At 47.3% G+C, this 17,501-nt stretch overlaps 2 long non-coding RNA genes across 2 annotated transcripts; both read left to right on the top strand.

Annotated features, from left to right (window-relative positions):
- The first annotated feature begins 7,884 nt into the window (after positions 1–7,884).
- Positions 7,885–9,250, top strand: LOC132086063 (uncharacterized). The gene is made up of 2 exons (XR_009420342.1): positions 7,885–8,533; positions 8,682–9,250. It is a non-coding gene; the product is annotated as an uncharacterized LOC132086063 (long non-coding RNA).
- Positions 9,251–10,596: 1,346 nt separating this feature from the next.
- LOC132086075 (uncharacterized) lies at positions 10,597–11,589 on the top strand. The gene is made up of 2 exons (XR_009420345.1): positions 10,597–10,718; positions 11,302–11,589. It is a non-coding gene; the product is annotated as an uncharacterized LOC132086075 (long non-coding RNA).
- The last annotated feature ends 5,912 nt before the right edge of the window (positions 11,590–17,501 follow it).

Consider the following 17,501-nt stretch of genomic DNA (forward strand, 5'->3'; position numbering starts at 1 on the left):
GTTCATTAAACGGCTCGTTAGGCCCCATGAAAGCCAAGTCTCACTTTTGATCACAGTGCTGAGGTGTGCAGGGCAGAGCAGTCCCCGTGTGCATCGTGTCACTTGTCTGTTGTGCATTGTGTGTTGTTTTGTGTATCTCCTGTCTTCTACCTTAGGCCTTTGAGGGCCCTGTCAGTACCCCTGGCATCATTGTTAGCATCTGTAATCTCTGCATTCCCTGGTCTGGCACCCGGGCCACAGAGCTTTTGACTCGCGAGCTCAGACAGGCATCAGACTCTCTTCTCTCTTTGGAAGCATCCAGTCAGACGTCTTTTCAGGTCTTGTTCTGAGCTGTATGGACAGCTGTGCCCCACCTGGATCCATTATGGTGGATTAGGACTTGTAATATTACGAGGTTAGGTAGAGGATTTTGACTGTAGGATTCCTAGGCATCCGTCTTTGCTGTTCTTGGAATTAATCATTCAGTTATCATCTTCTTCCTTCAGAGTTCTCTGAGCCTCATCAGCTCACCATCGGTCTCAGCTCGCTCATCTCCTTTTGCATTCTCTCAGTCCTTGCAGCCATTTTCCTTGCCAAGAGATTTCTGTCTGTGTCTTGTGCCTATTGTTTGTCACGTCCTGTCCTGTGTCACGGGTGTCTGCACACTTTTGGGATGGGGCTGCTCTGCCGTGCTGCACAGCCTGGTGCGATAGGAGAAGTCTTGGAGACTTGGAGTTTGTAACGTGGGGTGTAGTTGGACTCTAGATGGGATTTGTAGATGGACACAGGACATCTGGAGCTCATCAGTTATCCTGCCACAGTGTGACTCTTGTCCTAACTTTTTTTTCAGATTCAGATGGATTAAATGTGTGCCAGAGGGCCCCATCCCGGGTGAGGGGATTGCCCCGAGCCGGTGAGGCCCCATTTGTCTCTGCAGCAGAAGTGTGTATGGTGAGTGTGTTACAGCTCTGTTCTTTGTCTTTCTTTTCAGGATGTCAATCTGGATGCCAGCAGTCAAGGTGAGCAGTGGACAGAACTGGCTGTTATTGCTCAGCTCTCAAGCACAACAATTTTTCAGCAGATTCATCGTGTCACAAGAGGGATCTGCCCAGTGTCAAGGATGATGTTTGAGATTGAGGCTTCAGGTGAGTTGAGGATGGTGACTGGGAGAGGGAGGGTGATCAGGTATCCAGTTTAGGAGTTCTTAGGAGGGGGTTTGCAAGCAGCAGGGTGAGAAAGGGTGTTTATTTGAGGGCACCCCACACAAGGCTGAGAAGCCTAGCAGAGGCATTGCCATGTCTTAGAGCACACAAGGTGATCCACTGCACTCAGAGGAATGCCATTTAACTTTGCCTTTCTCTAACCCAGGTGCCACTGCTAATAAAGGCCACAGCCTTGGAATCAGGATGAAGCTGGAGCCTGAAGGAGCCAGGCACACTCAGGAGAGGGCAAGTAGCTGACTTGCAGGGATTTGGCCCACATAACTCTGGACTCATACTTTGGTTTTGGTTTTCTTTATTGCAGCTGACCGAGAGGCTCACAGGCCATCACAGAGCCCTCCGAGGCAGACTCATTTCAGGTGCAGCGTGGATTCCCCTCACCGATCATCTAAAAGATAAGTCGGGGGCCGCGGTCTGGAGATGAGACGATGAGAGAGTATCAGGTTGGCAGTTCTTTGGCCAGATTTAAAAATTGGCAGTGGGGAAAGCAATCTTCTCCAAAGGCCTCTTAGGACAGCTAAAGGGAGAGGCTCTACTTTTGATGGCAGCTTTCAGGCGGGCAGTGCAGAACAGCTCCGGTCTGTATCCTGTTGTCCGGTGTGCTGTGTTCCCTAGTGTGTCTTTGGGGTCCCTTTTGCCTTCTCCCCTCGAGACCCTCACCACAAGCATGATGTGTCGTGTTTCATGTCCCCCTGTTTGTCACTTTCTGTGTCACGGGTGTGTGCACACATTTTTTGCCAGAGCTGTTCTGCCCTGCCGCATGGCCTGCTGCAATAAGACGAACCATAGGGAGGGGGAATTTGTAATGTTGGCTGTACTTGGGCTCTAGATGCTATTCCTAGATTGACATAAGGTGTTTGCAGCTTGTGAGTAACCCTGGTGGTGTTTGACATATGTTCTAACTTTCTTTCAGGTGCAGATGCATTCCACGTGTGGCAGAGGGTCAGGGTTAGGAGGTGCCGGGCCTTCTTAGGAGCGCGGTGAGTAGCTGAGTGGTGGGGTTTTGGCCGATGCGGTGCCAAGATCAGGCACTGATGTTTGGTTCTCTTTAATCTAGCTGTCTGAGAGACACCAGCCCGGTGCCAGCAGGACCTTCCCATCTGATGAGGTGGCCTTTCTTTGTACCCGAGACCCGCATCCCCAGCTGTATGAGAGATAAGTAGAGGGCTACGACCCACAGTGGGGATGAAGTCATGGTGCTGTTTCGGGAAATACTGGGTGGAGTTTTTGATTCGGCTTTGGAGGTGGGGGATGTTCATGAGGTGGCCCCTTAGGCCTCATAGAAGCCAAGTCTCACTTTTGATCACAGTGTTGAGGTGTGCAGGGCAGAGCAGTCCCGGTGTGTCTCGTGTCACTTGTCTGTTGTGCATTATGTGTTGTTTGTGTATCCAATGTCTTTTACCTTTGGAGGGCCCTGTCAGTACCCCTGGCATCATTGTTAGCATCTCTGATCTCTGCATTCCCTGGCCCGGCACCCAGGCCATATATGAGTTTCTGATACCTGTCTGAGCTCCCCAGTCAAAAGTTACCTCTTTGGAAGCATCCAGTCAGGTGCCTTGTCAGGTCTTGTTCTGAGCTGTATGGACAGCTATGCCCCACCTGGATCCATTGTGGTGGATTAGGACTTGTAATAATATGAGGTTAGGTACAGCATTCTGACCGTAGGATTCCTAGGCATCCATCTTTGCTGTTCTTGGAATTAATCATTCAGTTATCATCTTCGTCCCCCAGGGTTTTCTGAGCCTCATCAGCTCACCATCGGTCTCAGCTCACTCATCTCCTTTTGCATTCTCTCAGTCCTTGCAGCCATTTTCCTTGCCAAGAGATTTCTTTTCCTGTTGTGTCCCCTGTTGTTGTCTGTCCTGTCTGTCCTGTGTCACGGGTGTCTGCACACATTTGGGCATGGGGCTGCTGTGCCGTGCTGCACAGCCTGGTGCGATAGGAGAAGTCTTGGAGACTTGGAATGTGTAATGTGGGGTGTAGTTGGACACTAGAATGGGATCTGTGGATGGGCACAGGGCATCTGGAGCTCATCAGTTATCCTACAAGAGTGTGACTCTTGTCCTAACTTTTTTTTCAGATTCAGATGGATTAAATGTGTGCCAGAGGGCCCCATCCCGGGTGAGGGGATTGCCCCGAGCAGGTGAGGCCCCATTTGTCTCTGCAGCAGAAGTGTGTATGGTGAGTGTGTTACAGCTCTGTTCTTTGTCTTTCTTTTCAGGAAGTCAATCTGGATGCCAGCAGTCAAGGTGAGCAGTGGAGAGAATTGGCTGTTATTGCTCAGCTCTCAAGCACAACAATTTTTCAGCAGATTCATCGTGTCACAAGAGGGATCTGCCCAGTGTCAAGGATGATGTTTGAGATTGAGGCTTCAGGTGAGTTGAGGATGGTGCCTGGGCGAGGGAGGGTGATCAGGTATCCAGTTTAGAATTTCTTGGGAGCGGGTTTGCAAGCAGCAGGGTGAGAAAGGGTGTTTATTTGAGGGCACCCCCACACAAGGCTGTTCAGAAGCCTAGCAGAGGCATTCCCATGGCTTACAGCATACAAGGTGATCCACTGCACTCAGAGGAATGCCATTTAACTTTGTCTTTCTCTAACCCAGGTGCCACTGCTAATAAAGGCCACAGCCTTGGAATCAGGATGAAGCTGGAGCCTGAAGGAGCCAGGCACACTCAGGAGAGGGCAAGTAGCTGACTTGCAGGGATTTGGCCCACATAACTCTGGACTCATACTTTGGTTTTGGTTTTCTTTATTGCAGCTGACCGAGAGGCTCACAGGCCATCACAGAGCCCTCCGAGGCAGACTCATTTCAGGTGCAGCGTGGATTCCCCTCACCGATCATCCAAAAGATAAGTCGGGGGCCACGGTCTGGAGATGAGACGATGAGAGAGTATCAGGTTGGCAGTTCTTTGGCCAGATTTAAAAATTGGCAGTGGGGAAAGCAATCTTCTCCAAAGGCCTCTTAGGACAGCTAAAGGGAGAGGCTCTACTTTTGATGGCAGCTTTCAGGCGGGCAGTGCAGAACAGCTCCGGTCTGTATCCTGTTGTCCGGTGTGCTGTGTTCCCTAGTGTGTCTTTGGGGTCCCTTTTGCCTTCTCCCCTCGAGACCCTCACCACAAGCATGATGTGTCGTGTTTCATGTCCCCCTGTTTGTCACTTTCTGTGTCACGGGTGTGTGCACACATTTTTTGCCAGAGCTGTTCTGCCCTGCCGCATGGCCTGCTGCAATAAGACGAACCATAGGGAGGGGGAATTTGTAATGTTGGCTGTACTTGGGCTCTAGATGCTATTCCTAGATTGACATAAGGTGTTTGCAGCTTGTGAGTAACCCTGGTGGTGTTTGACATATGTTCTAACTTTCTTTCAGGTGCAGATGCATTCCACGTGTGGCAGAGGGTCAGGGTTAGGAGGTGCCGGGCCTTCTTAGGAGCGCGGTGAGTAGCTGAGTGGTGGGGTTTTGGCCGATGCGGTGCCAAGATCAGGCACTGATGTTTGGTTCTCTTTAATCTAGCTGTCTGAGAGACACCAGCCCGGTGCCAGCAGGACCTTCCCATCTGATGAGGTGGCCTTTCTTTGTACCCGAGACCCGCATCCCCAGCTGTATGAGAGATAAGTAGAGGGCTACGACCCACAGTGGGGATGAAGTCATGGTGCTGTTTCGGGAAATACTGGGTGGAGTTTTTGATTCGGCTTTGGAGGTGGGGGATGTTCATGAGGTGGCCCCTTAGGCCTCATAGAAGCCAAGTCTCACTTTTGATCACAGTGTTGAGGTGTGCAGGGCAGAGCAGTCCCGGTGTGTCTCGTGTCACTTGTCTGTTGTGCATTATGTGTTGTTTGTGTATCCAATGTCTTTTACCTTTGGAGGGCCCTGTCAGTACCCCTGGCATCATTGTTAGCATCTCTGATCTCTGCATTCCCTGGCCCGGCACCCAGGCCATATATGAGTTTCTGATACCTGTCTGAGCTCCCCAGTCAAAAGTTACCTCTTTGGAAGCATCCAGTCAGGTGCCTTGTCAGGTCTTGTTCTGAGCTGTATGGACAGCTATGCCCCACCTGGATCCATTGTGGTGGATTAGGACTTGTAATAATATGAGGTTAGGTACAGCATTCTGACCGTAGGATTCCTAGGCATCCATCTTTGCTGTTCTTGGAATTAATCATTCAGTTATCATCTTCGTCCCCCAGGGTTTTCTGAGCCTCATCAGCTCACCATCGGTCTCAGCTCACTCATCTCCTTTTGCATTCTCTCAGTCCTTGCAGCCATTTTCCTTGCCAAGAGATTTCTTTTCCTGTTGTGTCCCCTGTTGTTGTCTGTCCTGTCTGTCCTGTGTCACGGGTGTCTGCACACATTTGGGCATGGGGCTGCTGTGCCGTGCTGCACAGCCTGGTGCGATAGGAGAAGTCTTGGAGACTTGGAATGTGTAATGTGGGGTGTAGTTGGACACTAGAATGGGATCTGTGGATGGGCACAGGGCATCTGGAGCTCATCAGTTATCCTACAAGAGTGTGACTCTTGTCCTAACTTTTTTTTCAGATTCAGATGGATTAAATGTGTGCCAGAGGGCCCCATCCCGGGTGAGGGGATTGCCCCGAGCAGGTGAGGCCCCATTTGTCTCTGCAGCAGAAGTGTGTATGGTGAGTGTGTTACAGCTCTGTTCTTTGTCTTTCTTTTCAGGAAGTCAATCTGGATGCCAGCAGTCAAGGTGAGCAGTGGAGAGAATTGGCTGTTATTGCTCAGCTCTCAAGCACAACAATTTTTCAGCAGATTCATCGTGTCACAAGAGGGATCTGCCCAGTGTCAAGGATGATGTTTGAGATTGAGGCTTCAGGTGAGTTGAGGATGGTGCCTGGGCGAGGGAGGGTGATCAGGTATCCAGTTTAGAATTTCTTGGGAGCGGGTTTGCAAGCAGCAGGGTGAGAAAGGGTGTTTATTTGAGGGCACCCCCACACAAGGCTGTTCAGAAGCCTAGCAGAGGCATTCCCATGGCTTACAGCATACAAGGTGATCCACTGCACTCAGAGGAATGCCATTTAACTTTGTCTTTCTCTAACCCAGGTGCCACTGCTAATAAAGGCCACAGCCTTGGAATCAGGATGAAGCTGGAGCCTGAAGGAGCCAGGCACACTCAGGAGAGGGCAAGTAGCTGACTTGCAGGGATTTGGCCCACATAACTCTGGACTCATACTTTGGTTTTGGTTTTCTTTATTGCAGCTGACCGAGAGGCTCACAGGCCATCACAGAGCCCTCCGAGGCAGACTCATTTCAGGTGCAGCATGGATTCCCCTCACCGATCATCCAAAAGATAAGTCGGGGGCCACGGTCTGGAGATGGCGGAGTAGCAGATTGGGAGTTCTTGGGACAGATTCAAAAATGAGCAGAGGGGAAAGCAATCTTCTCCAAGGGCCTCTTAGGACAGCTAAAGGGAGAGGCTCTACTTTTGATGGCAGCTTTCAGGCGGGCAGTGCAGAACAGCTCCGGTCTGTGTCCTGTTGTCCGGTGTGCCGTGCTCCCTGGTGTGTCTTTGGGGTCCCTTTTGCCTTTTCCCCTCGAGGCCCTCACCACAAGCATGATGTGTCGTGTTTCATGTCCCCCCTGTTTGTCACTTTCTGTGTCACGGGTGTGTGCACACATTTTTTGCCGGAGCTGTTCTGCCCTGCCGCATGGCCTGCTGCAATAGGACGAGCCTTGGGGAGTTGAAATTTGTAATGTGGGCTGTACTTGGGCTCTAGATGTTGTTCCTAGATTGACATATGGTGTTTGCAGCTTGTGAGTTATCCTGGTGATGTTTGACATGTGTTCTAACTTTCTTTCAGGTGCAGACGCATTCCACGTGTGGCAGAGGGTCAGGGTTAGGAGGTGCCGGGCCTTCTTAGGAGCGCGGTGAGTAGCAGAGCGGTGGGGTTTTGGCCGATGCGGTGCCAAGATCAGGCACTGATGTTTGGTTCTCTTTAATCTAGCTGTCTGAGAGACACCAGCCCGGTGCCAGCAGGACCTTCCCATCTGATGAGGTGGCCTTTCTTTGCACCTGACAGGGACCAGCATCCCCAGCTGTATGAGAGATAAGTAGAGGGCCGTGACCCACAGAGGGGCTGAAAGCACGGTGCTGGTTTGGGGATTACAGGGAGGGGGTTTTGAGTCCAGTTTGGAGGTGGGGGGGTGTTAATGAAGTGGCCCCTTAGGCCCCATAGAAGCCAAGTCTCACTTTTGATCACAGTGCTGAGGTGTGCAGCAGGGCAGAGCAGTCCCGGTGTGTCTCGTGTCACTTGTCTGTTGTGAATTGTGTGTTGTTTGTGTATCCCATGTCTTTTACCTTAGGGGTGCCTGTCATTAATCTTGGCATCATTGTTGGCATCTGTGATCTCTGCATTCCCTGGCCTGGCACCCAGGCCACACAACTTTTGACTGGGGAGCTCAGACAGGCGTCAGACTCTCTTCTGTCTTTGGAAGCATCGCATCTGATGTCTTGTCAGGTCTCGGTCTGGGCTGTATGGACAGCTATGCCCCCACCTGGATCCATTTTGGTGGATTAGGACTTGGCGTAATATGAGGTTAGGTAGAGGATTCTGACCGTAGGATTCCTAGGCATCCATCTTTGCAGTTCTTAGAAGAAATCATTCAGTTATCATCTTCTTCCTTCGGGGTTCTCTGAGCCTCATCAGCTCACCATCAGTTTGAACTCGGTCCTCTCCTTTTGCATTCTCTCAGTCCTTGCAGCCATTTTCCTTGCCTAGAATTTTCTGTCTGTGTTGTGTCCCCGTTGTCTGTCCTGTCCTGTCCATCCTGTGTCACGGCTGTCAGCACACATTTGTGCCCGAGCTGCTCTGCCCTGCCGCATAGCCTGGTGCAATAGGAGAGGGCCCGGGGATTTGTAATGTGCAGTGTGGGGTGTAGTTGGACTCTAGATGGGATTTGTAGATGGACACAGGATATCTGGAGCTCTTCAGTTCTCATTGAACCGTCTGACTGTTGTCCTAACTTTTTTTTCAGATGCACCTCCTCAGATGACTGCAGTAGTTGTGTAGGTTCCTTCTTCTGAAAGGGAATAGGGCGCAAGAATTCATCTTCCAGAGAATTTTTGCAAGTCCTGGCTTGTATTGTATCTGCCTATGGTGGCTTATGTTCTATGTACCTATACATCTGTCTTCTATTGGATTTTGGGTAGAAAATTTATCAGTCCAGAGAGGAGACAAGTCCTAGCTGTCAGATAGCCACTCGTTGACCCTTCCTGTCGTCTCACAGGTCCCCGAGGCTGCTGATTTCCCCAGGATCTGCCATTTTACCTCAAGGAGCGGCAGCCAGAAGATGTGTCACAGCACGTTCTTCAGCATCTCGAGTAAGGGCCGCAGTGAGCATTTAAGTGGAAAGATTGTGTGAGCGTGTGTGAGAGCACGTGGCTGTGTCTGTCTGTGTCTGCTCGTCTCTGCGTGTGTGAGTGCATGCTGACTGGATTTAACCTTGTGTGTGTGACTTTTGCTTTCCAGGTTTTGCGACTCCTTGTTAAATTTAGAATAAAAAATCCCCAGCCGGGTTGTATTGCATGAACTGACATGATATGTACCGATTTTGGCTTAAAACCCAGAAAACCAGACGAAGATGAGCAGGAAAAAACCAGAAAAAAACCACATGATGGACAAGAAAAAAACCCAGAAAAAGCCCAGGATGGGCAAGAAAGCAACGAGAAAAAAACCCCAGAAAATAATCCCAGATGGGCAAGAAAAAAACGTAGAAAAACCCCAGAAAATCACCCAAGATGGGCAAGAAAAAAACCCAGAAAAAACCCCAAAAAAAAAAAACTCTGAGATGGGCAAGAAAAAAACCAGAAAAAAGTCTGAAGATGGGCAAGAAAAAACCCAGAAAAAACCCCCAAGATGGACAAGAAATAACCCAGAAAAAAATTCGAAGAAGGGCAAGAAAAGACCCAGAAAACACCCAGAAAAAAATCGCAACCCAAGTATAAATATAGAAATGTTTGTCAAGTATATGCAAATATATAAAGAAATGTTAAATTATTTGAAATATAAAATAACATAAATATAACATTTATACAGTATTACTTGTGTTATGGATCATATTGATTTTTATTTATTTCCTATAATACACTACAATATTTATATCAATTTTACATCTATCATATCTATCATTTGTTATATGTTATACCAGATGGATATACTCTAGGTTTTTTTAAGTAGTTTAAAATAAAGGGGATTTTTTTTTTATTTGGCAAAAGCAGGTGTTTTAGTATAAACATTATAAATACAAATAATATAAAGGTAGAAATCTAAGAATAGAAATAGATCATAAATAGCTGAAGGTTAATATAAAAATTAAAAATGTAAGGAAAAAGAAGTTGTAGCAGTAGATATGGTACATAATTAGGAAAATAATTTATCTCTTATTTGAATAGGATACATGTTATACATAATGATTAATATAATACTTAAGTATAAACTACAAATATAAATGTGAGTGTAGTCATGAGCGCTATAAATATAAAAATATTTCAATGTAGTTTAAAAGAATAGAGCTTTTTTGTATTTATTTAGTTAGGATGGGATTTGTATTTTAAATAGTGAAAGCATGATAGAAATGTAATTTTAGACATAGAAATATACAATCAATGTGGAAAGATATTTATAAAAGCACAAAATATAAGTAAATATAAATAATAGAAATAGAATAATGTTATATAAATTACATGCTACATCAATGTCCACTATAGCTATGCATGTGAATATAAATACGAAAAATGGAAATAAAAAATTTATTTAAACATGGCTTTAAAGCAAGGGGCCTTGTTTGATTCTGGTGGGGTAAGAGGCAGGTTTTTGGCATTTATTTCAGAGCAGTTTTTGGCGGGGGTCGCCCCTGTTCTTTTTTGCCACCTTGCCTGCCCGCAGCCCCGAGGCGCGCTGCGCCCCCGGCTGGGGCGGGCGGCAGTGCTGCCGCCTTGTGGGCAGAGCGCGGTACTGCAGCTCTGTCGCTACCGGCAGCCGCGAGGCCGCCATCTTGGGAGTGGCGAGTCGCGGATGTCACGGACTTTTCCTTGACCTTCTTAACATGGCAGCGAGAAGGGCGGGGAAGTCGAGGGCCAGCGTCGGTCGAATCGGCTGCCTGCATGAAACACCGACGCCACGGCGGCCCCGATGGATTTTTATGTGGCATTTTAAGTGTATAAGACACGGCCTATGTGGTCAGCGGCGCCGTGGGCGAACATATTTAGGCGGGTTGCTGAGAGGCATCTGGGTAAAACCCTATTTCTTCCGAGGGTCCTCCTCGGCCGCCATTTTGGGAGGGGCGCGTCGCAAATGTCGCGGGCGTTCTTTGACCTTCTCAAGATGGCGGCGAAATGGGCGGGGAAATCGCACGCCCCCATAAATCTCCTCCCCCTGTGGCCACAGAGCGGGATCGCACCCCCCCGAGCCAGCGCCCTGCCCCTCGCCGCTGAGTGCCGGGGGCGGGGCAAGGACGCGGCTGCCGAGCGAGGGAAGGGCGCTGGAGCCAGCGGCGGTCGGCCCAGGGTCTGTAAATGGGGGGGGCGGGTGAAGGACATTCGGTCATGCAAAGGGATGCGATGGCCGAGGAGAACGGCCGCGGCGGGGGCGGCCGGGCGGGGCCGGTTTCGGCGGGCGGCGGAGGTGCGGTCGCAGCGCTCCGCGGGCCGGGGCGGGCGAGCGGCGTCGGAACAGGGCGGCAGCTCCCGAGCCCGCGCCCGCCCCGCTCCAGGCGCTGGGAGCGACCGCGGGCCGGACAAGCCCGGCGGGGCGGCCCCGGGGCGGCGGGCAGGCGGCGGAGCGGGGCCGTGGCGCTCCCCGCCTTCGCTGCCGCCAGCTTTGGAAGGTCGGGCCGGGCGCCCGCCCCGTCCCGCTGCCTCCCGGTCTCTGTAAACTCCTCTCTGGCTTCATAGGTCCGTGCTGGAGAGAGGGACAAAGGGCCCTGCTGGTTGCCGTGTCCTCGGGGGGCAGAGAGTTCTGACCTTGGCCGCATGGGCTGCCGAGTGTTGGAACAATGGGGATGCGCTTTTATGTATTTAGTGACATTTATGTATTTTTGTGTACATTTTATGTATTTAGTGACATTTAGAGATTTATTCCCCTGCTTCAGGTGAGCGTGCATCATTGCCGGTTTGGGATTGAGTGAAATGGCTGAGGAAACCAGCTCTGGGGGGGAGGCAGGGAAATCCTCTCTTTACCCATTCTTCCGACAAACTCATCACGGCAGGACAGCCTGAAGACTGAAAGTGTAAGAAGATGTGGAGGGAAACAGAGAATCTGGCAGGAGCATCGAACGCACAAGTGCACGAATTTTGCTTTTGGCTTGGATTTAAACTCAGAAGTTGTGAGGAATTTGGGAGTGAGAAGGGATATTTCAGAAGGAGAAGAAGAAAAAGAAGTTGTTGTTACAGTCTTGGCAAAAGCTTCTGTTCTAGCTAATAAAATAAGTTAGTTTAAATAAAAAAAAAAAAAAAAAGTGGAGTATTTTTTTTCCTACACTATTATATTCATTGGTGGTATATGGTGTGTTGTTTTATTTCTTGGTATTATTAACTCTGTGTAAGTTGTTTTTTGGGTGAAGCTGACTTTCTGGATGGGTTGGTTTGTATTTGAGCTAGGATTAATTTCAAGAGGTTTCTTTCATAGACTTCTGATAGGTATTACTGGCATTTTGGTTTTGTTTAATTTATGTATAAACATACAGCTTTGGTAGGGCCAGCTGGGCTGCTGGAGTTTTGGGTGTGAATTTATTAGATGGCTTTTGTTAAATGCAGTTTTTCATTTTTGAAATGTTTTTCAATGTAGTGGTTTTAAGGTGGTTTTTAAGAATTCACGGTATTGTTTTATGTTGTTTGCAGTTGGTGTATGATATGTGGTGTGACTTCTTGAACGCTATGGTTTTAGTGTTCCTAAGTTCCGATTTCTTTCTGGTTCGTTAGGTGTTTTTAGTTTTATTGTTGGGGAGAGGGGCATTTATATGGTGGGTTTTTATAGGCAATATTTTTTAAATTTAGTTAGTGATATTTTGTAGTATTTTAATAGTTTAGATTTTTTTTTATTTTTATGCTTTTAGTTAATTTGTAAAATTTTTTCAAATAACTTTTCCAGATTATCGGTTATTATTTGTGCATAAACGTAGAGCTTTTTTTTGTTAGTACTGTTTTGGGTCAGTTGTACAGTTTTGAGTCTAGTGAGTTGGTTCGATTTAATTTTTAATGGGTGTTTGTTTTTATTAGTAGTTGTGTCATTTTCAAGGTGTATTTGAGTTTGTGGGTGTTTGAGATATTGGTTTAGGAGGAAGTTTATGATGAGAATGTGTGGAGGCTTTGGGCTGCTTATAGTGGGATTTAAAATTTATTTACAGTTAGGTTTATTTGAGTTTTTATTAGGGTTCAATGTTGTGGGATGTTTGTTCCTTTAGTAATAGAAATAGGTTTTGTTTTGATGTGCTGCAATGGGATGAGCGCGGGCTGCGTACAGGTGCTGACAAAGGTACGGTATTGTTGTGGTTCTGATGTGTCGGGTTAATGAACTTACATGGTCTAACATATACATGAAAATAGAAATAAATATAAATTTAAAAATAAATATGAAATTAGAGTGGTAGACATAGATAACAGATACATACATAAAAGTATAATATATGGTATATAATTGTAACATTATATATAGAGTGGAGTATAATTTATATATATTAAGAAAGATATATAAACATAGAATGTAAATATAAAAAGGTTATAATAAATTGGAGATTTTTTTCGGTTTTTTTAGGTTGTAGGCTGTTTTTTTAAATACATAATATAAATAGAAATAATATAAAAGTAGAAATCCAGATATACAAATATATAATTTATATACCAATATCTATAAATATCTAATATGAATAAATATAAGTAAAAGAAATACATAATATAAAAATAATACATCTATTATTATAATAAAAGGTATTCTCTCTAATATATATCTATAAATATAATAAATAAAAATTTTAAAGGTAGATGTGAATAGAATTTTAACTATTGTTTAACTCAAGGGATGTCCTCTGTTTTTATAGAGGCAGGAGTTTTATTTTAAATACTATAAGTCTTATAAAAATGTGAATCGTAAGTTAGAAATATATAATAATTATATAAAGAGAAATTGCTAAACTATGAATATAAATTTAAATATAAACATAAGTAAGTAAAATGCAGATTTGTAATATAGAATATAAATAACATTATAGGGCACTATAAATTATAAATAGGAATAAAAATATAAAGCTATGTAAATATATTCCAAAGGAAAGGAATTTTTTTGGCTTTTATTTAAGTAGAGGCAGATGTTATTTAAAATAAAACATAAGTGTTACAGAAGTAAAAATCTTGACAGGGGAATATATAATCAATATGTAAAAATAGGTATAAAATAGATAAATAAGTGCTTGGAGTAGATATAGAATAAAAATTTATTTATAAATTGACATTGATAAAGATAAATGTATAAGTAAGCAATATACATTTATATTTATAATGCATATTGTGAATGTAAATATGAAAACATAAGGATCTATATATTTGAATATTTTTTAGAAGAAAGGGTTGGGGTTTTTTTTGGTTCTTACTGGGTTAGAGGATGCCTCCCAGACCCAAGCTGCCACCTCAGCCGACTCAAGCAATCTGCAACAAGGAATCTGGGGGGCTGAGTTTTGCTTACCTGGGGAAAGCGTCAGCACTAGTGTTCAGGAGCCTCTGGCCAAGAGGGGCCGGCCATCTGCCTGCTGAAATTCTGCATTGCGCAGGATGCCTCCCAGACCCAAGCTGCCAGCACGGCAGAGTCAGGCTGGTTTGAGGGTCCCCAAATGTGTCCAGCAATCTCCCATCAGGAACCTGGGGTGCTGAGTTTTCTTCTTCTGGGAAAGGGCTGGCATTGGTGTTCAGGAGGCCTCGCCTGGAGTGGCTGGCTGCCTGCTGATATTTCTGCATTGCCAAATGTGCCTCCCAGACCCAAGCTGGCACCAGTGAAAACTCCAGCTGCTTTTGCCTCGGCACGTGTCTCCTGCTATCTCCCATCAGGAACCTGGGCTGCTGAGTCAGGCTTACCTTAGAAAAGGGCTGGTGTTCACGTTCAGGGCCCCGGGGGCCCTTCGTGGCCATCAGCCTGCTAAAATTCTGCATTGCGCAGGATGCCTCGCTGACCCAAGCTGCCACCACCGTAAAGTCAGTCTGGTTTTAGGGTCCCAAATGGCTCCAGAAATCGCAGCAAGGAACATGGGGGGCTGAGTGTTGCTTACCTGGTCCGCCCCCTCCTATGGGAGCTTCTTTTAATGGAAATAGACCAATTCCTTTATCCCATTCTTTTTTGATTTTTATCCTCTATAGCTTTCTTCCCGTACTTTTAGGAAGAAGCAGGAGAGGGCTTTCTTTTAACTGAACTTGTAGTGTTTCGAGAAGGTGATTCCTTTAGAAAGTTCCCCTGAGCAGCCGGAGCTGTGGTTACCAAGGGAACGGAGCTCAGGGCGGGACGGGGGAGCTGGGCACAGCTCAGGTTTCGGTCCTCCAGAGGCGGGATCTGCAGCCGGGATCGGCGGAGGGGCCGTTCCGGTGCAGACCGAGCTGGAGCGTGCATGGCTCCCGCGTGGCTCACGGCGGCTGATCCGGCAGAGACAAAGCCGGGACTGACGCCGGCTGCAGCGGAGGGAGCCGAGCAGAGTGAGAACAGACGGGACCCCGCTCCGTGCGGTGACCACGGTGCGCACGGCAGGACCCCCCCCCCTCCCTCCCCCGGCACGGCCGGCGGAGCGGCCACGGTCCAGGCGGTCAGACCGAGACAGCCCTAACCTCAGCCTAACCAGCCCCCCTAAAAACAGCCTTTTCCCCCAAGAGCAGCAGCACAACACAGCAACCCTAACAGCGAGACCAGACAGCAGCCTTCACACACCAGGTCAATGACAGAACCCTCAGAGACCAACAGACCCACTGCAAAAAGGTAGGGGTGACGTCTGTGGGCTAGACAGCAAGAGGTGGAATTCGGAGACGAGCACGTCTTTTTGAGTTTTTTTGTCTAGGACTTTTAAAGGTATTTAGAAGATTTTGGAAGGGACTTTTCAGGGTATTGTTGGGGCTTTTTCCAACCCATTCTATGATTCTTTAGCATATTTTCAAGATTATGGTCAGGGTCAGAGGAAACACCCTCTGAAAAGGCAGAGTTTTAGGACTGCAGTGGAATGCTTTAGAAAGGGGCCAGCGGTGGCACAGCGGGTCGGGTCCCACACTGCCAGTCCAAAGGTTGTAAGTTTTAGACCCAGTTAAGTTGTTGTGGTTAGGGTTAGATGCTCTCAGGTTTGGTCCGGGAGAATTTCTGCACAGAAAAACTCACCCCCTGAGTTTCCTGATGCCAGTTTGCACTAGGAGGTGCTTGGCAGTGCCAGGGCAGCCCGAGTTCTCGGTGGGGGCATCTTTGCTCCTGGAGAAATCCTGTGCCGGCGTCTTCCCTGTAAAACCAAACTCACACCTGCTGCGTGTCCACGTCAGAGGCACGTGGCACTGCAAGGGCAGCGAGAATTCTTGGTGTCGGCAGCTGCGGGCTGTGAGAAATTGTTCTCTGCAGTTTTGGAGGCCGAATCGCAGTTTCAGCCATGGGCACACAGAGAGGAAAGGCTGTTAATTTCCTTCGAAAGGAAAGTCTGGCACCCCATGGTTTAAGGGGCAGAAGAAGGGCTGTGTAGGGGAAGGAGCTCCTCACAGGACCTTTCTTCACCTCCACCCCCAGTCCAAGGTCTAGCAGCGCCCCGTGTGACCAGCTGCTTTCAGAGGGTTACCCGGGCACAGGTGCACAGGGAGCTGCTCGGCCAGAGGGGCTAACAGGGGTATCCCAAGTGTCCCTCCATGAACTATGGTCAGAGCATCCAGCACGGACTAGGGAGCAGCCGGACCCACCCGGGCACAGAGCATCACTTTGGGAAAACGCCAAGGGAAGAGCCCTTTTGCCAAGGGGCAGCATCTGAGCAGACCAGGCAGCATGTGGGGTTCCACGAGAGGGCTTGCAACTGTCCCCTTTTACTGTGTCAGTCCCTCTCCAAAGCCCCAGACCCTCCAGAGCACTCCCAGAAAGGAGAAGGGTTATTAGGAGAAAAAGGGTTTTGGGAAAAGGGGAAAAGCTTCCTTTTCCATTACTTTTTGTGTTCAAACTGGTAGGGACTTGGATTCCCCTGCAATTGTAATGGTCTCAGTTGAAAGAATCCCTGCCTTTTCTATGCTGTTAGGGGCGTTAATTGACAGTGAGTCCCCATTCTCTATTATTTGGCAGTTTAAAAAAAAGGGGAAAATCTTGACAATGTTTCTTATGGGTTTGAAGTAAGGGTAGCCACCCCCTTTTTGTTGTCCTGAGGCCCAAATTGAGGGAGAAGCCCAGCTATCCCTCCATCCTAAGGGTTTGAACTGAGGGAAAAATCCTTCTCTTTTCATCACTGGAGAGATTTTAAAGTGTGGAAAGCCCTCTTTTCCCAATACTTAAGGAGAGCAAATTAAATAGCAGAAACTAGGTATTTGTTATTGCATTACCTTCAGTAGAGATAACTGCCCCATTTCCTCTTTTTAAGGAGGTCACTTGAAGGAAGCTCTGCCTTTTTCAGCATTTTAAGGGTTTAAAACTACATTTCAGGGCACTTCTTTCTGTGCTGTAGGACCGAGTATCTCAGAGAAGGATGAGCCTGGCATGCACTTAACCCTAACACTGCCTGGGAGGCTTTTATCTTTCTTATTTTTACTTATAAGGTAGATGGCCAAAATTGGAGGTCCCAAGGAGACTTAGACTATTCATATCATTAGTATTCTTCTCCACCCAGTTTAATCACATGGGAAGTACTACTTGGTAGCCACTAGTTACGTAGTTACTAAGGAATAGTTACGTAAGTTAACAGCCAATTACCCAATTTATCTAGTTATGCTGCCTAAACAGAAAGTTTTATTTCTTACCAGTTTTCCTCACTTGTGCTCCAAGTAGTTGTTGTAAAAAAGAAAGCGCTGTTATTTTTCTGAAGAGTTTTTTTCTATAACAAGCCCTTCATTCCCCTTCAATTCAAGTCTGAGGGGCGAAACAGCGGCAGCTGCTCTGAGGGCTTTTATACCCGGTGGGAGTCGCCCCCTCCCTTTTCCCAGGCGCCATGGGAACGAGAGGCGGGCACAATCAGGGGTATATTAACCCCAGCCTTGGCTGAGGGGCTTCATTCCCTCTCTGGGATGTGCTGGGGTAAGAGCTCTCCTCTCATTTCAGTGAAGAGGCTCTTTCAGCTTATCTCAGCTTCTTTTCAGCAGGTGTTTCTGGGCATCT

The sequence above is a fragment of the Ammospiza nelsoni genome, chromosome 35 (assembly GCF_027579445.1).
Source record: "Ammospiza nelsoni isolate bAmmNel1 chromosome 35, bAmmNel1.pri, whole genome shotgun sequence".
Taxonomy (NCBI): domain Eukaryota; kingdom Metazoa; phylum Chordata; class Aves; order Passeriformes; family Passerellidae; genus Ammospiza; species Ammospiza nelsoni.